Source organism: Schistocerca gregaria, chromosome 3 (genome assembly GCF_023897955.1).
Source record: "Schistocerca gregaria isolate iqSchGreg1 chromosome 3, iqSchGreg1.2, whole genome shotgun sequence".
NCBI classification, from domain to species: Eukaryota; Metazoa; Arthropoda; class Insecta; order Orthoptera; family Acrididae; genus Schistocerca; species Schistocerca gregaria.
Window position 1 is genome coordinate 559,883,554 of NC_064922.1, and position 12,336 is coordinate 559,895,889.

General features: G+C 42.8%; 1 protein-coding gene across 1 annotated transcript in view; it reads left to right on the forward strand.

Annotated features, from left to right (window-relative positions):
* The window catches only part of LOC126355224 (prolactin-releasing peptide receptor-like), a 377,459-nt gene that overhangs the window by 151,448 nt on the left and 213,675 nt on the right, over window positions 1-12,336 (forward strand). The window lies entirely within an intron of this gene.

Below are 12,336 nucleotides of genomic sequence, written 5' to 3' on the forward strand. Positions count from 1 at the left end.
AGGACGATGGTTCAAACCCGCGTCAGGCCACCCTGATTTAGAGTTTCTGCAATTTTCCTAAATCGCTTCAGCAAATGCCGCAGTGGTTCCTTTAAAAGAGTACGACCGATTTCCTTCCCAATTATTCCCTAATCCTAGCTTTTGCTGGGTCTCTAATGACCACGTTGTCCGCGAAACGTTAAACACCAATCTCCTTCGCCTCCAAGTACATATGTAGACAGCTTTCAAATAAATCCTCCATCTGACTGAGGTTTTACGTGAACTGACAGTGTCCACTACGTAAGCTTAATGTGTCTACCGAAACTTGACCTGATGATTATCGTAGAGGGAATCAAAAAGTACGTTAAAGTTTAACATCCCATCGATATCTGTAACATTAGAGACCGAACACACGCTGGGATTGGTCGAGAACTGGGTAACCAGTCGGCCGTGGCCTCACTGAAAGAAGTAAACAGTCTTGAGTAGTACAAGAAAACCACGGAAAACTATCGAAACTTGGTGTAGTTGGACATACATTTAATATTCGCACTCCAGATTGCAATACCAGTGTATTTATCACTGAATGTATATTTCATATTTCACATTTAGCCGGCGGATTCGAGTCTTCCTTCGCAACAGATGCATCGACTCAGACGTTACCACTAAAATCTTTTCGATGTTAGACATTCTGCTATAATCTTAGTAAAAGATGAGTCGGGTGTTGGAGAGTGCTGCATGTGTTACATTCAAGACACCGGTGCGAATCCTGCCTGCTTTTCTTGGCACGCCTCTGCCAGAGGTAAATAAACCTATTCTGAGAAAAACTCACGTTCCGATCTCCGCAGCCGTTTAGCAAGTACCGTGCTCGACGAGTGGGTGTTGATCATCACGACATGTGCATAATTTTGCACGAACGGGTCGTAAAACAGCTGACAGAATTTGAGCTATGAACGTTGCACAATCTATGTAGATTTTTGTAGCTCTTAATTAGTTTCTACATATTCCATAACGTCATCTTTTTCTCATGATCGATGTAGTACAAAGAGTGGTGGTAGATTAACAAGTAGGTTACAGCTTCCAAGAATTCAAAAGCTTCTTAAAATATACCAAACTGTCAACTGATAATCCTTAATTATGAACGTGTTGAGTGTCTATACATATGTGTTGCTGACTCGTAGAATAATTGGATCATACAGTCCACTGTAACGTCGCGGGATGAAATATTACTCTCCAGCTGAGAACAACACACTATAAAACTGAATGGTGTTGAATAGCGATGGGGATACTCGTTCATTTTTGGGAATTAGTTCTCTGGTGATCATTCTTTCTAAAGATGCATTCATTTTTACCCGTTCACCATCCCATGTACAATTAGGTACATGCTGGGGTTTTAAATAAATTTCCAGTCGAAATATCAGGTGTGCGCAAGCATTACTTCTGCGTGATAAATTTATTGATTGCGTTATGTAGACACTTTGCTTACTTCGATTTCCTTGGGAGGTTGCCTTCTTAGAAAGCATCACATTAATCGGCTGTCGTGACGGGCCAGTTTACTGCAAGCGAGCTAGACAGGGTCCGCTGTAGGCTGACCGGTAGTACGGATTACGAAACCTGTTTACTACCCAGCGTGGACCACCCAAGTTGTCATTCACTTTCGAGGGAAGCTTGTAACGGTAGCAAGTACAATGTCTTCGTTTTCAGTTCGTTTATATAAAAAATATATACTTATGTGGAAATTACTAGCATGAAAAGGCTGTAAGTAAACTACTAATATCATCTGTCAAACCATTATTAATAGGTTTCTTTTGTAAGGGGTATGTAAATTAACTATGCATCAACGTACCATATTGTCTATGTGGGAAGTGGAGACTTACTTGAAAAATCACGATTTGCAACACACAAACTAGAAATTGCGAACTAAAATTAAAAACGGGGCCAACTACTAAACACGCGGGAAGATCGTCGGAACTTCAGAAGTGAAAAGAAACGACACTTTTCTTCCAGACCTTTACGATATAATACACATCTTTGTTTCGAAGACCTTCACAATAGGAAAAGATATTTTTTTTTATCAATCATCATTTGAAAGGGGCTCTAACGTCCATGCAAGGAATCATCAGTTATTTGAGAAAGAGAATTTTTGAGCGATCTGAGGCAGCCATTAACAGACGAGAGTGAACGAATAAAAATTCAACAAGTCAGTAAACGCATACTAATGTATTCAAAACATAAAATTTACAGACAAACGTATTTGAAAATAAAAGAAAACTTCAGTATTGGTAATATTACACATATTTCAGTAGTTTAATTTACCACCGAAAATGGAACGAAAAGTATGTCCATACAACTCGTACTGAATAAATCATTAGTGTATGTCAAAACACAATAAAATGCTACCACTTTTAGAGGCGTGTGTGTTTTGACCGAAAACATTTTGGAAAAACATCTCTTGTATTTACCTTGCAGGCATAAGGTGCATGAAGGGATAATACTGATAATTTTTTAATTAACTGCGAATTCTCTTATCGAAGAACCATCTCATGAAAAATATTTCCATGCTGCAAGTGGGTGCAGTATGCAAGGTGGATGATGAACGCCATTTACTTATTGAAAATGTTTATGTTCCATGACAAAGTTGAATTTCGACCATACGAAGAGAATGCAGTTTCTCCTATCTATTTTTCAAAGGACATCATATTCGCTATTGACTGCAGACACTATTTATTTCACAATTGCAATTTCGCCCTTTGAGCCATTATCAAGTTCGATTGCAAAGAATTTTGCTTCAGCACGCGTCACACTTTAAAATGCTTCCACGTGTATACATGTAATCATCTAAAACAAGCCTAATCACTTTAGAGTCTGACATGCGCTGAAACACATTCTCTTGTAGCAGCACTTGAATACGGCCCAAAGGCAGAAATTGCAATTGTGAAATGAATAAATTCTGCAACCAATGGCGAATATGATATACTTTAAAAAATTCTACATGGCTGTGAACTCTGACCATTAGACGGTCAGTTCATACACTACTGGCCATTAAAATTGCTACACCAAGAAGAAATGCAGATGATAAACGGGTATTCATTGGACAAAAATATTATACTAGAACTGACACCTGATTACATTATCACGCAATTTGGATGCATAGATCCTGAGAAATCAGTACGTAGAACAACCACCTCTGGCTGTAATAACGGCCTTGATACGCTTGGGCATTGAGCGAAACACAGCTCGGAAGGCGTATACAGGTACAGCTGCCCATGCACCTTCAACACGATACCACATTTCATCAAGAGTAGTGACTGGCGTATTGTGACGAGCCAGTTGCTCGGCCACCATTGACCAGACGTTCTGAATTGGTGAGAGATCTGGAGAATGTGTGGCCAGGGCACCAGTCGAACTTTTGCTGTAACCGGAAAGGCCCGTACAGGACCTGCAACATGCGGTCGTGCATTAGCCTGCTGAAATGTAGGGTTTCACAGCGATCGAGTGAAGAGTGGAGCCACGGGTCGTAACACATCTGTCATGTAACGTCCACTGTTCAAAGTGCCGTCAATGCGAACAAGAGGTGACCGAGACGTGAAACCAATGGCACCCAATACCATCACGCCCGGTGATACGCCAGTATGGCGATGACGAATACACGCTTCCAATGTGCGTTCACCACGATGTTGCCAAACACGGATGCGACCATCATGATGCTGTAAACAGAATCTGGATTCATCCTAAAAAATGACGTTTTGCCATTCGTGCACCCAGATTCGCCGTTGAGTACACCATCGCAGGCGCTCCTGTCTGTGATGCAGCATCAAGGGTAACCGCAGCCATGGTCTCCGAGCTGATGGTCCATACTGCTGCAAACGTCGTCGAACTGTTCGTACAGATGGTTGTTGTCTTGCAAACGTGCCCATCTGTTGCCTCAGGGATCTAGACGTGGCTGCACGATCCGTTACAGCTATGCGGATAAGATGCCTGTCATCTAGACTGCTAGTGATACGAGGCCGTTGGGATCCATATTCTGCTAACAGTCATTGGATCTCGACCAACGCGAGCAGCAATGTCGCGATACGATAAACCGCAATCGCGAAAGGCTACAATCCGACCTTTATCAAAGTCGGAAACGTGATGGCACGCATTTCTCCTCCTTACACGAGGCATCACAACAACGTTTCACCAGGCAACGCTGGTCAACTGCTGTAGGTGCATGAGAGATAAGTTGGAAACTTTCCTCACGTTGTAGGTGTCGCCACCGGCGCGAACCTTGTGTGAATGCTATGGAAAGCTAATCATTTGCATATCACAGCATCTTCTTCCTGTTGGTTAAATTTCGCGTCTGTAGCACGTCATCTTTTTCGCGTATCAATTTTAATGGCCAATAGTGTATTTTCCTTCCCAGTATGTGAGCTGTAGGATGACCCTGTGCCTCTTCAGAAGCCAAAGCATCGTATTTGGATTTAAGATATCTTTCAAAACTTTATGTATTTTCATAAGGTTGTCAACAGTGATACCTTGCTTGTGCATTTACAGAAAAAGGAAAATCGTTACTGGTTCTGTTTACTGACCTGTCGCCTTAAACCTCTGAAGAGAAAATGAAAAAATCAATAAATTGAACCGTAAAAGAAAACCAAGACACAAAAATCTGTAAGGATTCAAGCAGGTATCGATCAAATCCCAGATATTATAACTAAAATTAGATTATCTTTAAACAGATTTGATTTGAGTGACAAGTTCCTTAAGACAGGTTCTTCTCAATTCTTGAAAATGAAGGTGTCAAGGCTCTATATCTAGTTACGAAACTAAAAGCTGTAAATTATCCGGATGAGAAAGGCGTCAAGCTCATAGAATGCAGATCACAGGTTAATGAAAGCGAGAGGTAAGCCATTGCAAATGTGCAATGCTAGTACATTAACAACCGATGTAGCTACCAGAATGTTGAATGCGAGAATGTGAACGTGCATGTGTTGTGTTGTGCAGCTGCAGGGGTCAGATTGTGGGATGAGTTCCATGTCTGTTGAAACTGATCGGTCAAGACAGGGTCGGTTAATGCTCTTTGTTGATGATGTCAGAGCAGTCGTCCGATGATTTTCCATAGGTGCTCGACTGGAGACAGGTCTGGTGATAGAGCACACCAAGGTAACGTGTTGACACTCTGTATAACATGTCGGGTTACAACTGCGGTGTGTGGGCGAGGGTTATACTGTCAGAAAACACTCCTTGAAGAGCTGTTGATGAATGACAGAACAGCTGGTCGAATCACAAGATTGACGTACAAATTTGCAGCCAGGGTGCGTGGGATAACCATGAGAGGGTTCCTGCTGTCCAACGATATCGCACCCGAGGCCATAACTCCAGGTATAACTCCAGTTCGTGTAGCACGCAGCCAGTTTGGTTGCAGGCCCTCAACTGACCTCCTTCTAACAAACACACGGCCATCACTGGCATCGAGGCCGAACCAGCTGTAATCAGAAAACGCAACAGACCTTCACCCTGCCTTCCTATGAGCTCTCGCATGATACCACTGAAGTCGCAAGTGGCGGTGATTTTGGGTCAGTGGAATGCACGCTACAGGGCGTCTGGCTTGAAGCTGCCCTTGAAGTAACCGGTTTGTAACAGTTCGTTGTGTCACTGTGGTACCAACTACTGCTCAAATTGGTACTGCGGACGCAGTGCCATACGCTGAATATGATGGTCTTCCCTCTCGATAATGCTACCTGGCCGTCCGGAACCCGGTCTTCGTGCGACCATACATTCCCATGACCACCGCTCGCAGCCGCCACATTCAGTGGCTGCATGCCTGCCAAGCCTTTCTGAAATATCGCAGACGGAACATACAGCTTCTCGTAGCCCAATTACAAGACCTCGTGCGAACTCTGTGAGGTACCAATAATGGCGTCTTTGTCGTCTTAAAGGCATTCTTGACTAACATAAACTCACCACGTACAACCTGCAAGGTAACTAACGCTTACCACCGTTACTGCATGTCTTTAAAGCAAACCTGGCTTGCGTCCCTATAGTGGCCCTACTATTATACTCCTGGTGCAAAGTCTGAATAGACATCATCTTTCAGATGTAGTAACGCGCCTACCAACATTCGTTTATGTTGCACAACTTCTTGTTGGATTTTCTTCGTATATACATTTACTAACAATCTCTGCAGTGTGTGCCCATTCATCAGTACGACGCTGCATCCCCTGTGGTCTGGATGCATAAACTGAATCGGTTCGGAAAGCTTTCGTAAAGCCGTTCTATCTTCTCTTGACGCAAGGTAACGAACCACTGTAAATGGATTTTGATACCGTTGATACGGGCGTTGGGACGGAACTCACGTCCGAGCTGGTGCCACACACGTCCTATCGGTTACAGAAATGGGGATCTTGATGGCCACAAGAGTACCTCAATATCACGCATACTGTTTATGGTTACATGTGCCATGTGTGGACAAGCACTGTCCTGATGGAAAATGGATCCACGACGGAGTCATATGAGAGGTGATACATGGGAACGCAGGAGTCAGTGGCTTACCGCTTCGCCGTCAGAGATTTCTCGATCAATGCCAGCCGTGAACTGAAGTCATAAGTGATGTCGACAGGAGTTAACATTTCTGTGCCTCTCCAAAACGTTGGAAGAATAGAGGTGTCTCCGCAGGTCGCCGCCATAGCCGCTGGCGATGGTCAGCGCCGCGATTCATCGCTTTACAAAATGAGGCGCCATTCGTCAGCAGTCGGAGTTTACCATTCATAGCACTACTCCAAACGCAGCCGTTTGTGTTGTTGTGTTAACGACAGACTACGAACACGTCGGTAATTCCCTAATATGACTGGTGCCAGTCCTTAACCAGTGATGCTGGATGACACGGAACGTTGCAGGGAGAACTGGTTCTCAGATGGTAGGCGCAGGTGTGAACGGGTAACGATGTGCTTGCTGCACAAACCAGAACTGGTCAGTCGGAGCTTTCACAAGTATGCCTGCACTCAAGTCCAACATCGGGATAGTGTCACACCCGAATGCCCCACAAATCTGGATATTGCACGATTTGACGTTGCCGCCTTCATGGAGACCCACCATGTGGCCCCTTTCAAACTCTATAGCAATAAGCGAATTAATTTCTAACCCTGATCATTTACATACCAGCTGACATTGTCTACGTGTGGGGAATTACATTGACATCTGACAAAGTCTTGTGGATGTGTCAGTTTTTTCGTTCGGCAGTGCGTTGTTACGAAACATTAATACTGTTCATTTCACCTTTCAGTTACACAAACAGGTAATAAATGAGGCGTATACATAAAGGGACTGGAAGTCTTAGACTAGTAAGGATACAAGGGAACTGAAGTGCGTCTGTTATTGAAACCATGTATAACACGCTAGAGCGAAAAATTCTGAAGATTTGGTAGAAATCCTGTTTATCCTGCATTTATGACACCAGACTCGGAGGAGTTCATACGAGCTCCTGGTGTGGTAACTTGTTGGCAGAGCGATATAATGGAGATAGCAATCCACTGAATAATTCTGGGAGAGCCGATGAGATTGGTGCACTTAAAGAAACAAAATCACAATTTTTTAAATTTTCTGCCAGCAGCAACTCTGATCAGCAACCTTGTATCTCATAGCAATTCTCTTACAAACTGAACTATACAGGTAAGATTCCCAACCCGCCCTTGCCAACCCTCACATTCTCCGTGGGTGTGAATAAGCCGTTTCACTCTGATATTCTTTCTTCCTGGAATGATAGTCCTGATAGGCGGGCCGGGGAGGTTAAGAAATTAGGTGAGCGCCAAAATTATTGCACAGTATTGTTTACTGTGCACAGCAGAGCAACAGTTCCAAGACCGTGACCGTATCAGCATGGCAGTGCATCCTATCACAAAGCAGCATGTGTGAGGCATTGGTCGGTGGGCAATAATATTCCTGAAATGGAGTGGCCTGTCTAGTACCCGGACTCAAACCAATGTAACACCTTTGCGCTGAGCTAAAAAGTCGACTTCGCTCCACATCCCAGCGTCCGACATCACTGCTTCTCTTTTTCCGGCTCTTAATTCCTCGTAAGACGTTCAGACGCTCTACTGAAAGTGCTTACAGCAGAGTTCAAGCCGTCATAAAGGCCAAAGATGGATACATCACATGATGATATACACTAATATGTGTCCGGATACTTATGACCAGATTAGTGTTCACTCTGGACAAAAATGTTCCTTAGACCTTGATGCCAATGTACCTATTGGTTGGGCACCGGTGGTCGTATTCAGTGACATGAAGGCAGCACACTGTGGACAGACTACTTGAAATCGCGACTAAAAGACAATACGCCAACATGACCATTTAAACAGGAATATAGTTTGCGTTTAGAAATATGTGAACAGATGTATTTCATAGAACTAAAAATGTCTGCCAGTTAGAGCCTTAGGAAAATACTTTTTGTTTTGCAAATTAGAAATATGGAGAGAAATACATGAGTGTGCTGATTCTACTGGTGCATCTTGTTGCGTCATTTCTACAGTATTCATAGTTTCAGATCGTAATTCGATGGCGTTCACAAAAGAGGATTTTTTTTAAAAATGGAATACGGTTAGGTGTATCAAATACGTCGAAGACTGCCAATTTGTCGAGCGTGTGGAGAGAACTGTTGGGAATTATGGTGGCATCTTAGGCGATTTATGGGAACTTCATAAATGAGAAGGAGCGATCAATGGAAAATGTCAGTGGTCGACATAACTGAAAACCAGAATGGGTATGAGCAAGGCACATTAGAACTAATGTTCTCGGTAGATTAAGTGTGAAAATGGAAGCGGTACTGTGCATATGTGCTATGTTGCCTCACATGCGTCTAGATGGCAACTGACAAGGGCGAAAATTGCAAGTAAATCATGTTGCACTGAAATGGGAAGTTTAAAAGTGTTTTCTGATCATTTCTCTTTACAGTATTTAGATTATTAAGATGTGTTACAAATAGAGTTCAGAAAAATCAATTTGTTTCATGATTGGATAATGTGGCTCCCAGGCAGTCATGGTCTTGCTGCAAGACGAAGTTACGAGAGCATTGATCTGTAATCTGAGTGATCAAACGTGATAGGGAGACATGTGGACACAAGTCGACCATCGGGTGCTGAAGCCTAATCCCTACGTTTGTTAACCTGCAGCCCTTTTAGAATTGGGTTCCTGACCCTCCAAATTCAAACTGGCTGTACTGTGACCCGTAGTAGACCGCCGGTCATTCCGTGTGGCTCTGCAGAGGCGACGCATGGTGGACCAAAGCGATACAATAGAAACAGGAACAGATATTTATTCCGACTTGAGTCCCGAAAAATCCTATGGATGTAGATTGCACCGGTGCATACTTGTCCAGTGGTGCGGTAGCATTCCAGTCAATGTTCGTCACGACACACGCCATGTTCGTTTCCGGCAAACATTGAGTCTGACAACCATATATTTTTCAGATATCGTTTGTGTGGCCTGTTTAATATACGACAGCGATCCTTCCACGTTTTCGGGATAAAAGAAGATGAGTATCACTCGAGTTGTTATTAATAGGAAAAAAATACGATTTAGTAGCTAGTAATTTCTTTTTCCTTGGAAAACCGGTTTCGAAGCCTAAAGCTTCATATTCAGAAACCAGCAATTAATTATGATAACATAAATGTGTGGCGTTTTGTCATGAGGGTCACACGCACGTCAAATAAAGGCATGGGAGCGTAGGTCGAGCAAATGCGGCGCCCTCCTGCATAAGTTTCTTAGTTGCAGGTGTTCGCTTGCTAAAATATTTTGTCCAGAAGATATGTTTACGACTTTTTTTAACCAGTGTAATGACGTATATCGATCTAAAACTAAACTACCACCGTTATTATACGAAATTGTTGGCTACGAAATTTCCTCTGCGTCGCCCTACATCTTAAACGGTAGTCCTGCTACGTTGGTAGCACAAACGAGTTCAAATGTGAGTTTTTTTTTTGTGGTCCATGTGGCATTGCCAGACGGTAGACAATTGTTGTGCAACAATGCACAATATTCTGCAGTAGTGCCCGATGCCGACATCAGTCTACATACTTTTGATGCACGGATACGCCATAATAGAAGCTGCTCCGTTGGCAATTGTTCGGCTAACGGAAGACACGCAGGAAGCTCGGAGTAAGGATACTCGGCGTTACCGAGAAAATTTTACGTTCACATAGTGCAGTGAAAAAACGATGCATGACGTGTTCGATCGTTTTTGGCGTCTTCGGATCCTCGAATCGCGGTATAACAGAAAATGACAATTGTAGAAGATAAATAGATGCCACCCGAGGCAGAAGATCTGCTTTTCGGAACATCTTCCAGTTTGCAGCGCTACAGTGATCCTTCCAATAACGATGATGAAGCAAATTTTATACTACATTTTGTGTTTTGTAATTCCGACTTCAGATTCGTAATCAGCGACCCCAAAAATCTAAGAAGAGCACAGTTTTAAAAATGGCTCTAAGCACTATGGGACTTAACATCTGAGGCCATCAATCCCCTAGAACTTAGAACTATTTAAACCTAACTAACCTAAGGACATCACATACATGCATGACCGAGGCAGTATCCGAACCTGCGACCGTAGCAGCAACGCGGTTCCGGACTGAAGCGCCTAGAACCGCTCGACCACAGCGGCCGGCAGCACAGTTTTGTAGGATTTTGTATTTACATATTCATTTGGTAAGACAGAGATTTAAGAACCAGGTTTTAAATTGTAAGACATTTCCAGGGGCAGATGTGGACTCTGACCTCAATCTATTGGTTATGACCTGTAGATTAAAACTGAAGAAACTGCAAAACGGTGGGAATTTAAGGAGATGGGACCTGGATAAAATGAAGGAACCAGAGGTTGTACAGAGTTTCAGGGAGAGCATAAGGGAACAATTGACAGGAATGGGGGAAAGAAATACAATAGAAGAAGAATGGGTAGCTCTGAGGGCTGAAATAGTGAAGGCTGCAGAGGATCAAGTAGGTAAAAAGACGAGGGCTAGTAGAAATCCTTGGGTAACAGACCAAATATTGAATTTAATTGAAGAAAGGAGAAAATATAAAATTGCAGTAAATGAAACAGGCAAAAACAAAAACAAACTTCTCAAAAATGAGAGCGACAGGAAGTGCAAAATGGCTAAGCAGGGATAGTTGAGGACAAATGTAAGGATGTAGAGGCTTATCTACTAGGGGTAAGATAGATACTGCCTACAGGAAAATAAAAGAGACCTTTGGAGATAAGAGAACCACTTGTTTGAACATGAAGAGCTCAGATGGGAACCCAGTTCTAAGCAAAGAAGGGAAAGCAGAGAGGTGGAAGGAGTATGTAGAGGGTCTATACAAGGGCGATGTACTTGAGGACAATATTATGGAAATGGAAGAGGATGTAGATGAAGATGAAATGGGAGATACGATACTGCGTGAAGAGTTTCACAGAGCACTAAAAGACTTGAGTCGAAACAAGGCCCCCGGAGTAGACAACATTCCATTGGAACTACTGACGGCCTTGGGAGAGCCAGTCCTGACAAAACTCTACCATCTCGTGAGCAAGATGCATGAAACAGGCGAAATACCCTCAGACTTCAAGAAGAATATAATAATTCCAATCTCAAAGAAAGCAGATGTTGACAGATGTGAAAATTACCGAATTGTCAGTTTAATAAGTCACAGCTGCAAAATACTAACACGAATTCTTTACAGACGAATGGAAAAACTAGTAGAATCCGAATCGGGGAAGATCAGTTTGTATTCCGTAGAAATGTTGGAACACGTGAGGCAATACTGACTCTACGGCTTATCTTAGAAGCTAGATTAAGGAAGGGCAAACCTACGTTTCTAGCATTTGTAGACTTAGAGAAAGCTTTTGACAATGTTGACTGGAATACTCTCTTTCAAATTCTAAAGGTGTCAGGGGTAAAATACAGGGAGCGAAAGGCTATTTACAATCTGTACAGAAACCAGATGGCAGTTATACTAGTCGAGGGACATGAAAGGGAAGCAGTGGTTGGGAAGGGAGTGAGACAGGGTTGTAGCCTCTCCCCGATGTTATTCAATCTGTATATTGAGCAAGCAGTGAAGGAAACAAAAAACAAATTCGGAATAGGTATTAAAATCCATGGAGAAGAAATAAAAACTTTGAGGTTCGCCGATGACATTGTAATTTGTCAGAGACAGCAAAGGACTTGGAAGAGCAGTTGAATGGAATGGACAGTGTCTTGAGAGGAGTATATAAGATGAACATCAACAAAAGCAAAACGAGGATAATGGAATGTAGTCGAATTAAGTAGGGTGATGCTGAGGGGATTAGATTAGGAAATGACACACTTAAAGTAGTAAAGGAGTTTTGATATTTTGAGAGCAAAATAACTGATGATG